Here is a 13920-nt window from a genome sequence, read left to right on the forward strand (position 1 = left end):
GTTCTGTGATTGTCTGTAGGTTGTTCCTGTAGACGTTGTCTTTCAGGAACCCCCAAAGATAGAAATCTGGGGGATTTAAATCCGGGGGAGGCCATTTGGAGCATGTTCTGTAGAATGAGCATAACTTTCCTGAAAGAAAAGCTAGAACGCTAAAAATTTCTGTGCAAATCATGCAGAGGCTACTTGTGTGTGTAAATAAATTGTATGAAGATTGCTTTATTTTTGTTCAATTTATGACGTTTTGTTTGGGTACTCTTTTTTTTTTGGTCACCCTGTAATTAACCGAGTGTTTACCAAGGGTTTTGCCAATTCATGCTTACAGTAATTTTATTTGTATTTCAACAACAACAAACACACACACACACACAGTGACACATATATGTCTTGTTTGAATTTTCCAAATGTGTACGCTGAGATTTGTGTCACACAGTGTGAATACGACTGATCATGAAAAGTTTACATCAACACTTGCTGGACATGCACAAACTTGATGCTCCAAAAGCAGGCAGACGGACAGACTCACTAAGAGATGGACACAAAGATACACTGACTTACATGCCAACAGAGGGAGAAAAACATACATGTATACACAAAGAAGAGATACAGTGGAACCTCACATTTAAGACCTAAACAAATGTGAGAAAATCAGGTCTTAAAAAGGAGGGTGTCTGAAAATAAAGGTAATGAACAGAAAATCTAAAAAAGCAGGGTCTTAAAAGGTAGGGAGTCTTAACTTGGGGGTTTCACTGTACACACAAAGACAGACTGATTAACAGACATGCCACACAGAGAAAGACAAACACACTCGCAAGGACAGAGATGCACACAAAGATGGACAGAGAGGGACACAAAGTCCCACTGACATAACTGACATGCCAACGGAGGCAGACAGACATGCAAGAACTGCAGATGAGATGCACATAAAGATAGGCAGACAGACAGACGCACATTGAGAAACACACAGACGGACAGACATGCCAACAGAAAAAGAAAGACATTCACATGGACAGAGATGTACACAAAGACAGGCAGACGGACAGACACAGAGAGAGACGTACAAAGACAGATTGAATAACAACAACAGACATGCCAACAGTGGCAGACAAACATACACACACAAACACAAATGTGCACAGACAGATAAAATCACAGAAAAACAAAGACAGACTTGACTTTCAGATAAACATACTCACACCGTCAGAGATGAACACACAGACAGACAGACAGGCAGACGGACAGACACACAGAGAGGTCGACACACAAAGACAGCCAGACTTTGAGACAAGGCAAGATAAGTAGTAAAACCACACATGCACATACGGACACATGCACACAAAGACAAACAGACAGACAGGCATACAGAGACACAGAGACACACACCTACACAGACAGGCAGACACAGGCATACAGAGCGACAGACACACACCTACACAGATAGACATTCCAAGAGGGACAGACTAACACATACGGCACACTGAGATGCACGCATGCCACGAAGCACACTCGCTGGCACGGTTGTTCTTCACAACAACGACGACGACGACAACAACAAAACAAGTTGCGTGAAGCGATGTAAAAACATTCAGTCAATCTAGAGGCCTGAAACAAAAAGATCAACACTGTAAACCAGTCATCGACGAGATCGACTGTAGTAAGTCTTGGCTAGCTATACCCGAAGACCGAGACGGATCACGCTCATCTCCGCGAAGCAAGCGAACGGAGTACATAATTAAGCTTTTCTTTTTTAAATTGTGAGCACATTTTCAGATTAAAATTGACTTACTTACTTAGGCCCTGTAAACCCGTGATTTGTAAAAATGTAAAAACATTTTAAAAATTACGTCGAACCTAAAATCGCGATTTGTAAAAATGCAAAAAAAATCGCATTCCACAAAGTAATACATGCCTTTTAATATTATTAATATTTGTTGTTTAGAGCCCAGTCAACCACAAAGGATCTCGGGCCAAAAATTCATATGAAAATGAAAGTGTGAGTAAATCTGCACGTGTTATTTTTTTATATTTCGATTTCGAAGCGTGATAAGCGCAGATTTGTCTGCCTGTCGGTGTGTCCGTCACAAACATGTGCACGCGAGTTCTCAAACATTTTTCTCAACATCTTATTTCCGCCAAGCTAATGAGATCCCTGGAATTTCGAGATGACAAGAAAATATCGGGCGCATTTACGTGATTTGTAAAACATTTTACTAATTGCGGGGCTCGCCCCGTGCTTTGTAAAAATGTTTTACATTTCTCGGGGCGCGCCCCGTGATTTGTAAAACAATTGAATGTCACAAATCACGGGCGCGTCCCGCAATTTGTAAAATGTTTTACATTTTTACAAATCACGGGTCAAGAGGCTCTTTTCCCCCAGCGGAGCATAGGACATTGACGACCTCTCCCATGCAGGTCAAGTTAATTTTGAATCGTCGTCAATGCTTCTGTAACGGTTGTTTTTTTCCTAGGCAGGGGTGTTGGCCCTACGCAAACCTCTGAACGAGGTGGTCCAAATTTGTCTGACCTCTATCCTTTGACCTGTCCAGCATGGTTGACCCTACCGGGAGCAGAGATGGCACGGACATTAAGTTGTGTTTCTTTGAAAGCTTTTCACTTTTGTTCCAAAGGTCCTCGATAAAAAAAAAACTCAGAAAAAGTGTGGTTTTTGTCATATAAAGTAATATTTGAAAATGATCGCTTTATTGCAAGAAAGCGGTTGACGATGACAAAATTACTTCGCACAATGATTCTATGCTGTTCAAAGTACCTACAAATGCTCAGAACCCAACATACGTTTTTGGACCAAAATTGCGAGCCATCTGTGGCCTTAAGCTCTAGCTAGCATAGCTCTCCGGGTTACTGAGGCACGGAAGCCATCACACCAGGGCAAGAAATGGACCATGTGATGGAAGTAGTAAAGTTGACATATCTATTATATTTTCGGATTCAGGAAATGCTCAGGAATACAATGCAATCACTTTGGGATCTATTACTAAAATTTACATTTTCTTACGATATTAAGAATTTTCATGACCAAGCTGTAATGCCATCCCTAATAGTCCGGACTTAGATAAAGATTGCTTGACCAAAATTTATTAATTTGGTTGAAAAATAAGCGGTCGTCTCAATGCCGCCTCACCTTTTGCAAAAAGCCGGATATAACGTCATCAAAGACATATATCGAAGAAATGAAAAAACCCGGTGGGATATTATCTGAAAGAATTTGTATGTAAAGTTTCATGAAGATCTGTCGAATTGTTTTATGGGAATCGCTACAAACACACACACACACACACACACACACACACACACACACACACACACACACACACACATCATGATACACCACCATCAGGCTCATTTCGATTACCAGTCTATGTTAAAACATTTAGTCAGAACTTGACAAATTGTAACAAAGCATTTTTTTTAATGATATGTTTACATGGTGACAAGTTTTCTAATTAAGTGCAGTTCACACCTAGTGAAAGAATATGCAGATCGAGTCACTGACATTGAATGTTTCATTTTATTGAGAAAAAAAAAGTCAGTCAGCGACAGCCCTTTGGTTTGAATGAATTAGAGGTTAGTGATTGGTCACTGCGCTTGCAGTGTATGAGCGATGTTTATGTAGGCTTACACCTGATTGTCAAGGTAGTTTGTTATTTATCCGTTTTGAAGAAAACAATGTCAACGCTGCACAGAAACTTAAAGGCCAGGCCGTTGACGTGTGTGTACCTGTCCAAAGGGAAGGATCATCTTATCCCATAATTATATGATAGCCCGGGCGGAAATTTGATGGTTCGTCACAGTCACACACTGTCAGTGTTTACGCCACAAGAAAAGAGTTGCGCTTCAAACTAGAGACTGATTAGGCGCAAGACACGAAGAGACACACTCCAGACAAAGCAAAACAGAGAGCTAAATCTGGAGATTGGCATGAAAGAAAAATTCAGAACAACTTGAAAAGCATCATGGAAACTGCCATGGAAAAAGCAAAACAAGCACGTCTCCTTGAAGTACACCATTAGTGCACTCGACTGGTCGTCATCCGTAACGCCCCGCTTCAGTCATCCAATCAGCGACCACTTCCTGTTGCAGCTCGTGCAGGCGTCGGAGCGCCCTCGGTCCGTCTCTGAAGGAGCTACCAGCGATGACTGACGTGTCCATTCGGTGCAAGTCGTGCATATTTCTCCTGAGCGACTCCACGCCCCTTCCCTTCTCTGCCTTGGTCACCTGCTCGAGACACTCAAACAGGTTCCGCGGCATCCACTTCCGAGACGGGCGCAGTGGCGTGGTGTTAAGACGTCGGCCTCCTAATCGGAAGGTCGTGAGTTCGAATCCCGGTCGCTGCCGCCTGGTGGGTTAAAAGTGGAGATTTTTTCGATCTCCCAGGTCAACTTATGTGCAGACCTGCTAGTGACTTAAGCCCCTCATTCGTGTGTACACGCAAGCACAAGACCAAGTGCGCACGGAAAAGAACCTGTAATCCATGTCAGAGTTCGGTGGGTTACAGAAACACGAAAATACCCAGCATGCCCACTCAAGCGCCATTGATAGTCAGAATGTTGACCCTGAGCGTCTATGGAGGAAGAAGAAGAAGGAAGATATCGTGTCCGTCCAGATGAAGTAAGAAGACTTGAAAGGATCCATGGTGATCGCTCGATCCAAGAAATAGGCCTGGCCTTGCTCTACATGAGGATGTCGTACTCGGGAACATTAGCTTCGGGGGTTTCCGTTGAGAGCTAAAGGGGTTCTTGCGGCGGAAGTCCGCACTGCGCATGATCAGGAGAACAGAACTTGCGTGGTGGAGATGCAGCTCAGTGCAGGAGTTACCCTACTTCTCTCTGCGGAAAAGGATTGAAGAGATCATGCGCAGTGCGGACTTCCGCCGCAAGAACCCCTTACGTACTTTATCCTTTCAAATACGTATAATTTGATGGTTCTTTAAAGGTCTGTATTGGGGTTTGAATGAGAACACCACACAACCAGAGCACGCATGTACACACACATACATGCACTCACACTCGCACGCACAAAGTGAGTTTGTGTGTGTGTGTATGTGTGTGTGTGTGTGTGTGTGTGTGTGTGTGTGTGTGTGTGTGTCACTGTGTGTGTGTGTGTATGTGTGTGTGTCACTGTGTGTGTGTGTGTGTGTGTGTGTGTGTATGTGTGTGTGTCACTGTGTGTGTGTGTGTGTGTCACTGTGTGTGTGTGTGTGTATGTGTGTATGTGTGTATGTGTGTGTGTCACTGTGTGTGTGTATGTGTGTATGTGTGTGTGTGTATGTGTGTGTGTGTGTGTGTGTGTGTGTGTATGTGTGTGTGTGTGTTTGTGTGAATGGTTGTGGGCTGGGTATATAGTATTAATTCGCCATTAAACGGAATGTCTATATTTGGAGGCTCATGATGAAAAAAGAAGTTTGCAAAGGCTGAACGAATCTTACAATTATATCTTGCAAGTTTCTGTTGATTTAATCTTTGTGAAAAAAAGTTACACCTTCAGAAGTTCCTCTTTAGTCACATCACACGCTGGCATGAAAAGACTTTATATATAAGGTCCTGTGTAAGATAATGACTGCAATTACTTTAAACGGTGAAGAAGTGAGGATGGTGATGCCGGACCGGCGTATGACTGGGTGAGATTTGTGGTGCCTGACCGGTGATAGATTGCGAGTGATGGTGCTTTTTGTTTTCTTGGTGTCCGTCTTCCTTATGATTCCTGGCCTCAACCTGTATCGGAAAAGCGCCAGTGGGAATAAGTAAAAAGCTGCTATTTATTTATTTATTTATTTTATGCAATTTATATCGCGCACATATCTCAACCACGGATTCAAGGCGCAGGGATTTATTTATGCCGTGTGAAATGGAATTTTTTACACAATATATCACGCATTCACATCGGCCAGCAAACCTCAAGCCTATTAGGGCGAGCATTCACCTTTCACGGCCTATTATTCCAAGTCACACGGGTATTTGGTGGACATTTTTATCTATGCCTATACAATACAATTTTGCCAGGAAAGACCCTTTTGTCAATCGTGGGATCTTTAACGTGCACACCCCAATGTAGTGTACACGAAAGGACCTCGGTTTTTTGTCTCATCCGAAAGACTAGCACTTGAACCCACATGCTATACATGTACTTCTGTGATCATATAAAATACAACCCCCTCCTCCGGCAACATCAACTTAAAATCGCATCTACAAACAAATATAAATACGTTAAATTAAAAAGAGTATATATATATACACACTAGAGGAATACCCGGCATCGCCGGGGTGAATCGCGAGACAGAGACAGACAGCGTGGCGGTTCACCACAATCACCTTTGAAGGCGAAGTCCTGTCAAACGGGATTGAGAATTTTAGAGCTTATTTCTTAGCCCTATATTATCTGTTGTGGCTTCTCAAATGCCAGCACATACAGACAGTTAGTTAAAATTAATATTAAAAGTCCTACGGTTTTGAGCCATTAAGGACTTGAGTGTTTGTCCGCTTTCAAAAAGAGGAAAGAAAGAAACAAAAAATAAGGAGAGGAGGGCAGGGGGTGGGGTTGAGTTGATAATGCTCTGTGGAATTTGTTAAAATGAAAAGTAGTTAAGATGTTTCTTGGTAAGAATTATAAGTCTGTATTCTATATCTTGAATAACGGGCTTGTAATATTATTTTTATTTTATTTCAAATCGAGTTAAAAAGTGGAACCTTTCAGGATCACCAATAAAACCAAATAGATGAGCAAGTAAGAGGAACACGAACAATAAATCTCAAAACTTTTTACAAATAAAAGGATTAAGATGTAAGCCACGAAGGCCGTGGTAATAAAAACAATATGTACAGTTTGGCGACTAGTGGGCCTTGGGTGAGGATATGTTGTCTAGAAGGTAGTCGCTGGAATCAGGAGGGATGGCGGGAGCCACTCGACCTCATACGGACTCAGAAAAGCAGCCATACCAGATCACAAATAGAACTCTACAATCCACAGGTGTTTTTTACAGACACACACAAACACACACACACACACAGAGAAGCCGTATATATATATGTATATCTATATCTATAAATATATAGAGATAGGTGACAGTGTATTTTTCGCGTGGCTATAAATTGATTCGACCTTTTCACTTTGACAGTAAGAACAACTTACGGGTGCAAGGGAAGCGTTCTGGACAGCGCAGTGACATTCTAAAAATAGTAACGTAGAAACGGGAATATGGATTGAAGCCACACGAAGGAAGGGAGATAAACGCAAAACACTGGAGAAGATAAGGAAGAGTTACTGGGAATGGTGAAATGAACAGAAAAACCAAAATCGGTTCAGCGCTGCGCGCTGAGAGCACGTGTTGAAATATTTGATCGATGATATTGTGTCCGGGGTGTGGCTGAATACGGTGTCCAAATTTGAAAAAGATCCACCGAGAACTTTGGCGTTGTGATGTGGTCTAGCGGCTTTGGTGTGTCGGTATGGGGGCCCGGGTAGCTGAGGTGGAACCAAAATCGGTTCAGCGCTGCGCGCTGAGAGCACGTGTTGAAATATCGACCAGGTTGTGTCCTGTCCCGGGTGTACCTGAATATGCCCACCAAATTTGAAGCAGATCCATCGAGAACTTTGGCCGTGCATCGCGCGCACACACACACACACACACACACACACAGACAGACAGACAGACAGACAGACAGACACAAGTCGTATATATATATAGATACAGATGAAAGTCACTTCTAAAGAGCAGCGTTTCAATATAAATGAACAGTTTTTAATGGTTAGATTTTAACAACATAGGCAGCTCAAAATGAGATCAATTTGGTTGGTACATGTAAATATTGATTTTTTCCCCATGTTCTTTTGTTTTTCTCCGAGTGATTGTTATCAAAATATTCCAAGCATGTACTCAAAATAAACATGTTCACAATAAACTTACTGCAATTCTTATCATCAAAAAAACTCTTTTTTTTCTTTTTTTTTCTTCTTTCACTGTAGCTTAAATAAACATTTGCACAATTAACTAATTGCAATATCTCTTATCAAAAATTATGTTTGTTTCCCTTTTCCTTCTTTATTCATTTCTTTTTTGAAATAAAAATGTTTAGCGCTTTTTTGTTGTTAAACCTGGCGGGGATGTAGCTCAGTCGGTAGCGCGCTGGATTTGTATCCAGTTGGCCGCTGTCAGCGTGAGTTCGTCCCCACGTTCGGCGAGAGATTTATTTCTCAGAGTCACCTTTGTGTGCAGACTCTCCTCGGTGTCCGAACACCTCCGTGTGTACACGCAAGCACAAGACCAAGTGCGCACGAAAAAGATCCTGTAATCCATGTCAGAGTTCGGTGGGTTATAGAAACACGAAAATACCCAGCATGCTTCCTTCGAAAACGGCGTATGGCTGCGTAAATGGCGGGGTAAAAAACGGTCATACACGGAAAATTCCACTAGTGCAAAAAACCACGAGTGTACGTGGGAGTTTCAGCCCACGAACGCAGAAGAAGAAGAAGAAGAAGTTAAACCTGAGACTGGACACAGGGTCCGTGTTTAGCCTGCATTGAGCATATATATATAGTTAACTGTGGGGGGTGAATAAGGGCACTGGACCCAGTCATTCCACGTCGCCACCTCCGGTGTAGGTGAGCCCCTATTTAGGACCTTTCCTCGCCAGTGAATGCTCGGTTTGAAAGGTACACACACTGCCACGGTTACACACACACACACACACACACACACACACACACCGGCACACACACACATACACACACACACACACACACACACACACACACACACACACACACACCGTGGCACACAACACACACAACACACACACACACACACACACACACACACACACACACATTCTAAGCAACTATAACCAAAACGACCCTTAGAAACAAAGACGAAAAGGAAGACAAAGATGGCTGAAGAAAGTTTTATTTAACCGAGCGTTTACCGAGGGTTATGGCAATTCATGCTCACGGTAATTTTATTTGTATCAGTTTCAACAACAACAACAACAACAACAACAACAACAACAACAACAACAACAACAACGACAACGACATCAACAACAACAACAACAACAACAGGGTTTGCATTTTTGATAATGAAACAGAATGTGTTTTTTTCAAGTCACTGAAATTGTTTTTTTTACATCGATTTTCCGGTCTACGCCCAAATCACGTTATATTTGTAAATGGTACAGATATGCGAAGGTCTAGCGTCACATTGATACAGCTTTCAATTTGAAATGATCAAAATGAAAGAAGGATAAGAGGAAGAAGAAGAAGAAAAGAAAAAACCCAGCAACAACAAACGCTTTACAGCTAAATCATGGTCTTGCGGTGTCAAAAAAAGACTGAAAGATTCTGAGTCATTATACTGTGCACCCTCGCAAACGAACTTCGAATACATGCAAGAGCAAAACAGCGTGTCACCAGATGTTGCAATTCATAGACAAAACAATATAAAACCCAAACAAACACACAAAACAAACAAAAGAAAAAAAGCCATCAATCATGTGTCACTTCCGAGAACACGGAACCCTTACCGGGCCTCACATTGTACCCACAATGCACAGCGGTGTCCGCCGGATGTTTGACAGGCGGAAACAAACTGTGTTTGACCTGTGAACTTTGTCAGTTTCAGTTGTCTCCGAGATTTGACCCGTGTTCTGTGCCGACACTTGGACAACTTGTTGCATCGTCTGCTAGTCTGGCACCGGCCGCCGGCTATTGCACTGAGCAGGTGAGTCCGTTTTCGCTATCACTCCAACATTTTAGATGAAAATGAAACGAACACCTCTGCAGTAGCGATACATGCAGTAGTCGAAGGGAGAGAATGCAGGGAAAAAGAATAACAGTGGCTTTGCGAATGTGGGGGTGCGTGTTTGTGTCCGCGTATGTTTTGCACCCCTTCGGCCTTGTGTCCTCGATCGCTTCTCTCGCACTTTTGACGGCGTTCCGCTTTTGGCCTGGGGGCAGAATTGGTCAATAGTGAGCGTAGTTGATGATTGTAACGTGTATTGACCGATCGTTCCTCGTGCAGTGAGGGAATTTCTTGGTGCCAGAAGCGAGGGATGTGCCAATGTGTCCATTGATGTGCGTGGATTGTGTGTGAATGTAAGTCAAGTTAATTGCAGTAATTGTGGCTGTGCGGTATGTGTGTATGTGTGTGTGTGTGTGTGTTCATCTCGAGGTATCTGGGTGGATGGGATAGTGTGTTTGTGTGTGTGTGTGTGTGTGTCGCTGTGTGTGTGTGCATGGAGGATGGTGGTTGGGTGGATAGGGTATGTAGTGGTGTGTGTGTGTTTGTGTGTGTGTGTGTGCATGTGACTATACAGTGTTCTTTTCAGATGTGTTGCTTGTTTTGCTCAGAGTTATCATGCGCTGTTTTGAGAGAGAACATGTGTATGTGTACATGCACGTACCATTTGTGATAATAGCAATATGCCTGTATAAATGAACGTACCATTTGTGATAATAGCAATATGCCTGTATACATGAACGTACCATTTGTGATAATAGCAATATGCCTGTATACATGAACGTACCATTTGTGATAATAGCAATATGCCTGTATACATGAACGTACCATTTGTGATAATAGCAATATGCCTGTATACATGCACGTACCATTTGTGATAATAGCAATATGCCTGTATACATGAACGTACCATTTGTGATAATAGCAATATGTCTGTATACATGAACGTACCATTTGTGATAATAGCAATATGTCTGTATACATGAACGTACCATTTGTGATAATAGCAATATGTCTGTATACATCATTACATGAACGTACCATTTGTGATAATAGCAATATGTCTGTATACATGCACGTACCATTTGTGATAATAGCAATATGCCTGTGTACATGCATTGCATGATTACTGTGTTTGTTTATGTGTGTGTTTACATTTACGCATGTGAGTGTGTGTTTACGCATATGTATGTGTTTACCCACCCCCCACATACACACACTGAGTGTTATTGTCGCTCTTGCTTTATATCAGTAGTGATCTTGCTACCCTATGGGGCAGTCTTCACCTTTACAATTACAATAAATTAGGTCAAATGAATAGACTCTGAATATACTATGCTGTGATGAGATTCTTTGTGATTTCCCATGCAAAGCTTTAAAACTGAAATATTATTTTAATCATTGTGAGATATGACTTTTTTAGTTTCTTCTTCGTTCATGGGCTTAGACTCCCACGTTCACTCATGTTTTTAGCATGAGTGGATTTTTACGTGTATGACCGTTTTTACCCCGCCATTCAGGCAACGTACGCCGATTTCGGGGGAGGCATGCTGGGTATTTTTGTGTTTCTATAACCCACCGAACTCTGACATGGATTACAGGATCTTTTCCATGCGCACTTGGTCTTGTGCTTGCGTGTACACACGAAGGGGGTTAAGTCACTAGCAGGTCTGCACATAAAGTTGACCTGGGAGATCGGAAAAATGTCCACTCTGAACCCACCAGGCGGCAGCGACCGGGATTCGAACTCACGACCTCCCGATTAGGAGGCCGACGTCTTACCACCACGCCACTGCGCCCGTCACTTTGTTAGTTTATGTGTATTTTTCTGAAAAGGAATGGACTGTTGTATTTCACTGTACATGTGGGTCTTTTTCCTCATTATGTGTCATGATTTTATGATGTAAGCTGGGAAAAAAGTGACTTATGATATTTAATAAGGATTGCATGCTTGCAGTCAAAGGAAAAACAAACAGTTGATCAGATAATTGCGGTTGGGTAGCTCAGTTGGACTGAATTTTGTTGTCGATAAATCTTTAAATCTAAGATCAGCCACTAAATGCCTTATCGCCCAACCCAATTACAGATACACTATCTGATTGGGAAACATGCACAAACAAGGGGTTGCGCTCGTTGCAAACTTTAGCCTGAATACTGCATTTTGATAATAATAATGAAATGTTATTGTTATAGAGCACAAACCACAAAATACTTTCTGCTCTAGCTCAAATCACCTATTTATAACAATACAAATTTGAACACTTTATAACACCTACATTTTGTGGGTGTCCAAGGCATTTAACACTTTCTGACCCACCTATGTTGACCAAGTTTTTTTTAGCCGAGACCAGCTGTGCTGCAGCAGGTCACTCAGAATTGTAGTAACTGTGTATCAACACGCTGGAATGCAGGCGTTAGATAGACGTTACAGGAAGCTACTGAAGCTAACAGTCTGGGTGGATATATCCGTACCTGGTCAGATAGAGCCATATGAGTGGGTACGGATTTATCCGTACCTGGGAGACAATGAGTTAAGACATATTTGTGCATCAAGTAGGTGTTGTGCATCAAATCCCAGTCATACCTGGGGGGCTAAGAGTCGCATTTGTTTTTATCTCCCAGGTCAACTTATGTGCTAGTGCCTTTTCCCCCTTCATGTGTACACGCAGGCACAAGACCAAGTGTGAATGGTAAAGATCCTGGAATCAATGTCATAGTTCAGTGGGTTACAGAAACATTAAAAAACCACCTGCATGCATCCCCGAAAAACGAAGTATGGCTGCCTGTATGGTGGAGGAAAAACGGTCATACACATGAACACCTGCTCATGCAAAGAACTTGATTGTACATGGGAGTTTCAGCTCATGAACACAGAGTAAGGTGGAGATTAAGAAGTTTTTTTTGGTTTTTTTCGTTTGAGGTGGCACAAGGTCTTTTTTGTACAAAATTACAGTGGAACCTCTCATTTAAGACCTTGATTTTTGTAATACTCTGTTCCTTGTCTGTCTAAATTGTCCCTCTTCTAATACTCTGTTCCTTGTCTGTCTAAATTGTCCCTCAGATTCTGATACTCTGTTCCTTGTCTGTCTAAATTGTCCCTCTTCTAATACTCTGTTCCTTGTCTGTCTAAATTGTCCCTCTTCTAATACTCTGTTCCTTGTCTGTCTAAATTGTCCCTCTTCTAATACTCTGTTCCTTGTCTGTCCAAATTGTCCCTCTTCTAATACTCTGTTCCTTGTCTGTCTAAATTGTCCCTCTTCTAATACTCTGTTCCTTGTCTGTCTGAATTGTCCCTCTTCTAATACTCTGTTCCTTATCTTTCTAAATTGTCCCTATTCTAAAACTCGCTCCTGTTTTAAAAGCTGTTTGATCAGATTTTGAACTGTCTCAAAAGGATAGGATGGGGATCCACTTTATTGTTGTACTTGCCTGTAAGGTATGCATTTTCACACATGTATGCAAGATTTCTGATGATTCTTTTATTGGGAAGGGAGCATCTTCTGTCTGGGTAGATCCTTGCCAGTGTGTTCTCACAGAGTGTTAAGATTGTTGGCATTGGCAGACATGATGCCATCTTGAAAGTACTGACGTTTCACGGTTATTTTAGGTTGTAGTTATATAATTGAAAGAGTGATTCTAGACTTAATAATTTTGGTTATGATAATGATTGTGATCGTTACATCTTAAGAAAATTAAACTTATTACATGTTTTAGATAAGACCAGAGTCTCAAATGATCCTGATCCTGTCCAACTCCTGTGCGCAAAAACACATAGGCAGGCAGACAAACACAGACAGTCTATCAGTCCCAGCATGCAGTGCTTGGTTCCCTCCCCTAATGAAGCCCCCAGCCCCATCCCAATTAACATTCTCCTTACCTGTTTTATTTTTTGGGAAACTTTTATATTAACCTTTGTAAGACATAGCCTTGAGCTTTGTGAGACTCCGTCTGGACGTGCTTTAAGTTGTCACTTGTGTTCTCCACGCCCTCTTTGTCACATGCTGATACCTGCGTGTCGTTACTGACACCATTACATGTCTATTGTCATCATTACAGTAGGCTACATGTACTGTATTTGTTGTTCTAGTGATAATGTGATAATGTATATAAACATCTAGTTTTCAGTATTGTTGATAACATGTTCTGTTTTATTAAGGGTATTCAGCTGGTATTTCTTT

General features: G+C 41.9%; 1 protein-coding gene across 1 annotated transcript in view; it reads left to right on the plus strand.

The window, feature by feature from the left end:
• The first annotated feature begins 9598 nt into the window (after positions 1–9598).
• LOC138946251 (peripheral plasma membrane protein CASK-like) overlaps positions 9599–13920 on the plus strand; it is a 177971-nt gene continuing 173649 nt past the window's right edge. The window contains exon 1 of the mRNA XM_070317791.1: positions 9599–9724. The gene's annotated coding sequence lies outside the window, so the exon portion shown is untranslated. The remainder of the gene's footprint in view (positions 9725–13920) is intronic.

This window comes from Littorina saxatilis, linkage group LG13 (assembly GCF_037325665.1).
Source record: "Littorina saxatilis isolate snail1 linkage group LG13, US_GU_Lsax_2.0, whole genome shotgun sequence".
Taxonomy (NCBI): domain Eukaryota; kingdom Metazoa; phylum Mollusca; class Gastropoda; order Littorinimorpha; family Littorinidae; genus Littorina; species Littorina saxatilis.